The 5,401-nt window shown below is 42.3% G+C and overlaps 1 protein-coding gene across 3 annotated transcripts in view; it reads right to left on the reverse strand.

The window, feature by feature from the left end:
• The window catches only part of LOC139066238 (gastrula zinc finger protein XlCGF57.1-like), an 18,181-nt gene extending 13,938 nt beyond the window's left edge, over positions 1-4,243 (reverse strand). The window contains exons 1-2 of one of the 3 annotated variants that reach the window (XM_070548623.1): positions 4,122-4,243; positions 3,924-3,990 (exon numbers count right to left, since the gene is read on the reverse strand). The gene's annotated coding sequence lies outside the window, so the exon portion shown is untranslated. Of the gene's footprint in view, positions 1-3,923; positions 4,099-4,121 lie in introns of those variants that run through there. The other 2 variants (XM_070548624.1, XM_070548622.1) reach the window with 2 other exon arrangements.
• Positions 4,244-5,401: the final 1,158 nt, after the last annotated feature.

Raw genomic sequence — 5,401 nt, forward strand, 5'->3', positions numbered from 1 at the left:
ACAAGGAGAGAGGTAAACTGTACACACGACGCTTCTCCCAAAATTGGTACACCAGGAAGCAGTGGCTAGCTGGATGCAATCACGCTAATGCGTTATTTTGCTTTCTGTGTTTGTTATTCAAAACGGCTGGGATCCACAGAAGGTGGATGTGGAACTTGTGTCTCATTGGGGACTCCATTCATTCTCTGACTGAGGAATGCAGCGCATCAGTGCAGCAGCCAACACAGAAACGGAGGACGTTTGGACAGGGAGAACAACAGCAGCTGGGTGCAGAGGTAAGCTGTACATTACATTTCTGTAAACAAGACAATCAGAATCAGAAATCCTTGGTTGTCCCACAAACCGGGACATTTGTTTAATAACATGTACATTGTTTAATGTGCAATAACTGTAAAAACTCATTTCAACACACATACCTATTATACATATTTAATCATGTAAATGTGTATTTCAAGTAAATTTGTACATACATCAATCTGATTCCATTTTACTTGTTACACTTCTGCTGCAGCAAACAAATTTCCCAGCTTTTGGGACAATAAAACATTTCTGATTCTCAATGAGATGTTTTTACATTTGAAGTAAAAACATCTAATTGATAACCAGAAATGTTTTATTGTCCCAAAAACTGGGAAATATGACATTTGTAAGAGGATACTGATGACATTATTTCCTATGAAAGTGTTTCCACTTTCCATAAGTCCTAACAGTGTAAATTTCTGGCATTTTGTCTAAGTAGTGTTTACTACCATTACTGTAACAGTGACCTGCTCATAATTTTTCGTGTTCACTCAAATGTTGAAATTAAACAAAATGTTTTTGTTACTTGCCTCTTGCATTGCCTATTTACCATTTATGGTCATGTTATTTTATGTGCAATTTAATGCAGTATTTTTCAACCTTGGTCCGCAAGGCAGCGTGCCAATAGTCAGACACACCTGGATTAATCAGTTTGTCCAATGATGTAAGACAGGAAATAAAAGAGCTGTGCTTAATTCAGGAAATAGTGAAGTTGTGCACAAAGCTCAGAAAGCACAAGTTTGTTTAAAAAAAAAATAGCACAGCCCCACCAAAAATATGTTTCACCAGCCGCCACTGTTCGTGTCATTTCTGATATTATATCACACAGTTTCTGCTCTAAACCGGAGTTTCCATCACTCTCTTTTCCTCTCCCAAGCCATCAGCCTGCAGAGGTCTATCTTGAAGAGCATTGACTTTTTGTACTTTCATGTCCGAAAGGGAGGTTTATCTTGCAGTGAATGACTCTTTGGTTACCAAGTCTGTATCGGTCATAAGCGTTTGCTTTCAACTCATTTAAACTCCTAAAAGTAAGTGAATGTGGGTTCAATTGTGTGATTTCGTAACGTTTGAATGTGATTCTGTCACTTTTGTGTATACTTGTTTTGTTACTCGGACCAGAGACGACCCATGTCAGCACAAAGCTACCTCCTGATTCCGGTCTGATCAACCGTGAATTATTTAACAGCCGATGCAAAATACCGGATATTAATTCCAAATTTAAAATGGAACTATCCAGGCAATCGCCTGAAGCTGGTTGTTACACACCAGAGCGCGCTTTGATTCCCGCAGTTTGGCTAGCTCAAGATTGCTAGTCTTAAGCCTATCCGGAAGAGCGTTAGTGAAGTAAATACCGTAAATTATACGCTGTTACCGGCAATTAATACAAGAACCTGTGCACGGTATGTCGCTTGGTCGAAGAGGTTGATTTCCCTAGTGAATTAAGCCTAAAGTCCTGGTTCTGTTTAGACCCAGGCCTACTAACGTGGTGTGGCTAGTTAGCATTAGCTCTATGAGCTCAGAGATAACACCACTGAAGCTTCTTCAGGGGTTTTATCAACAATCCGCCGCAGCGAGTCCGCATCTCCACTCTAAATCCCTCCAGGGAACACATTTTGGCTTATTAAACCCCGAGTTAAGGTCAATAACTTAAAAAAGTACAGCCGTTATCACTTGTGCTTTTAATTTGAAGAGATCGGTAGAACAGGAAGTGACGCAATCACGTTTCTCCTTCTCTCACCAAATTCCTTCCTCAATCCGGTACCGCCACCTGCTGGCGTGTTTTAATCCGGCCTTTCCAGCAAAAGCTTTTTAATCCAGTTCCCTTTCATTTAATCACAAAATAACGGTTTCTGTGGAATCCCCAGGATGGCTGCAGACCGGGATCAATTATTCATGGATTTTCTCACTGAAATGAGATTGGACATTCACAGCAGTTTTCCAAGTTAAACCAGAATTTCCAAAATTTGGACGACAGGTTCCTATCTTTGGATGTCAGGGTTCTATCTTTGGATAAAATAATTGATGCTATTGAGAAAGCTTCCTGTCCTGGGCAGGTTTTACCTCTCACATCTATTTATTTATCTCCACAAAACCTGCAACCAGATAACAAGTTATTTGACTCTGATCTCCAGGTAGTAAACCAAAAAACTGCTCCTGCTGCACTGATGAATGATTCATCTGCCTGTGACAATGGCCCAGCGCCCCCTGGTGTCGAATCTACCAAACTGTTCTTGGGACACCTCTTGTCTCATGGGAGAGCAGGTAAGCCCCTGGTGTCGGTGACACTGGAACGGGTGCTCCCCTGCAACGCTCTTCTGGACACTGGTTCAGACTACACTCTCATGTAACATCCTATTTCTAACTGCCTCTGTCTTGCTGCTGGAGGAGGAGTTCGACCTCCAGAACTAATTTCATGTGCAGTAACCGTGTTTCCTCTCCTCGTAACATGATCTTGTCATCCAGGTCTCTTCTCCACTTCACGATCGGTCCTATGACGTTGACACACCCCGTGTACGTCTGTGAGCATGGTGCCATGCCTTTGATCCTTGGCGCTGACCTTTTGAAGCGCCTTGAAGCTTTTGTCGATCTGGAAAGGGGGGAACTTTGGGCGGGTGTTGAAGACCCCCACCCCATCGTTTTGACTCCTGACCTTGACTTTCACTGCCTTGCGGTTGGTGACTCTGAGCATGGGGAAACAACGTGCTCCCTACCGAGCTCAGAGCCTCCACCACCACAACCACAGCTTCCATCAGAGCCACCCCCGGGGGTTTTCTCTCACATTGAACAGGTCGTGGACCAAGCCGATGCTTTTAACAATGAAGTCGAGTGAGACAAACTATGGCAACTTCTGTTAAAATACAAATACTCTCTTTCAGTCGACTCCTTGGACTTTAACTTCAAATAAAAACAAGTTAGTTTTTGTACCTGGTGGTTGCAACAAACAGACACCATTGAAGGTAATCAGAAGTGAGGAACAGAAAATGAAATAATTATTTTAATGTTTAGAGCAGCAGGAACTCTGAGAGGCTGTGGCCGCTGCGCAGGGGGAGGGGGGGGGGGGGGCTGAAGCAGAAACTACCGTTGTTAGAAGAAATGTGTTTAACTTTGAAAATGTGGGCGCAATTTTAATTGTCAAAAACTCCAGCGAACCATTAGTTCAACTTGCTCATATAGAAATTGAGGCCTGCCTCTAATTCTGGTCCTCTTTCCAATAAAGGCCTGGAGCTTGATGAGCTTGAGGCAAATACAGGCCCGGGTCTGTATTAGAGGATTTACGGTACATATATATATATACATATATATATATATATATATATATATATATATATATATATATATATATATATATATATATATGTGTATATACATACATATATATATAGTCTGGAAATTACGCTTGTGTTTTAGGGTGCTTGGCATTGTGTGGACCAGCAAATTGTCCCCACAATGTAAGAATGTCCACATGCTACAGGTTAAATCAATTTCCTTCTGGGATTAATAAAGTATTTTTGAATTGAACTGAAAGTCCAAATGTGACCACTTCAACATATAAAAATAGGCACGCGCGCGCGCGCACACACACACACACACACACACACACACACACACACACACACCAGTACCTGTGTCCATGCTGATGGATGATCCTGAAGTGGTAGCAGGTTTTCTTTAGCCGTGTTTAGCTAACAGCTGCAATAGAAACAAAGCAGGAGAGCTGATTAAGATGCTGCTTCAGAACAACGCAGGAGATTAAAGATCCAACGCTTTGGTTCTGATCAGCTGAGGACAGATCCAGTCTGGAAAAGAGGACCTTTGCTCACCAGAGTTCACGGAGTAGAGCTAACCGCTTTTTCCTCCAGAGTCACATTCAGATTCGGGGCTTTTCCGTCGGAGAGTGTGAGCAGGATGGATGAGAGAGCGAGCAGCGATCCTGCATCATGACCAACTCAGATGAGCGAGTCTGATAGAGGGAACCTCTTCAATCTGATGAAAGCAGCAAAACGAGCGCGTTTCTCAGAGAGACACCAGGACAACAACGAGCTAGCTCTGCTAGCAGCTTCCGGTGTACCGTTATTTTGTGTCCCCCTCAATGCGTGAGCGTGCTTAGCGCGCGGGAGTTTTTCTGGCGCCTGGGTGGAGCGGAGTGGACCAGGGTTTCGGAGTAGACCCCACGTGACGAGTCTAGCTGCGGACCGCTGCGGACATTGCCCAGGCCAAACACGCCCCTATGTACAAAACACGCGTGCATGTACGAAGACGAGAACTCGCGTGCGTGTTGCAACAGATGGAAATGACGGTTCAGGTAAAGACAGATTTATATTTTTACAACTTGCGAAGATTTTGTACTAGAAATTTGAACGTTTAAGACATAGTTTGATAGATAGCGCAATCGTAATTTTTCTCTGAAACACTTTTATATAAAATTAAGCATTATTGGCAGTGGGGGAAGACGTCATGGACGCAAATTTCTTAATATAATTTTTAATGGGCTACACGCAAGCCTTTTGGCCAAAATAAACGTAACAATAGGCTGTTTATTTGACCGTTTATGACTCCTCATCTAATAAGCAGCAAACTCACGATTTTTTTATTATTAAGCTCCTCCTAGCTGTTCCGAATGCACGTTTAAAAAGCCGTGGAGAAAGGGCTTTCTCTGTGCACCGAAGCTGTGGAACACATTACCACTGCTAGTGAGGCAAGCACCAACAGCTAGCATTTTTAAATCACGCCTGAAAACTCACTACAACCTAGCTTACACATAATTATGAACCTCACTTACATCTGCACTGTTTAAAAATGGACTTTACAATATCAACTTCCGTACTATTGAGGTTCTTTTTAAAATGTTTTTCTAATTTTTTTATTCTCCCTGTGTCTTATTGATTTTTAGCTGTTAGCTTTTGGGAATTTTGTTGTATTTCCTTTGTATCTTTTATCTGTGTTCGACATGATTGTATAACGCCGGTTTACTTAACTAACATTTTTAGTGTACAGCGCCTTGTTTGGTTTTTATTTATTTTATTTTTTTTACAGAAAGATGCTGACCAGAAAGATGCCATCATCATCCCACTGTGGATTCGAGGGCGTTTTCTGCTGAGCG

This window comes from Nothobranchius furzeri, chromosome 2 (genome assembly GCF_043380555.1).
Source record: "Nothobranchius furzeri strain GRZ-AD chromosome 2, NfurGRZ-RIMD1, whole genome shotgun sequence".
Lineage (NCBI taxonomy): Eukaryota > Metazoa > Chordata > Actinopteri > Cyprinodontiformes > Nothobranchiidae > Nothobranchius > Nothobranchius furzeri.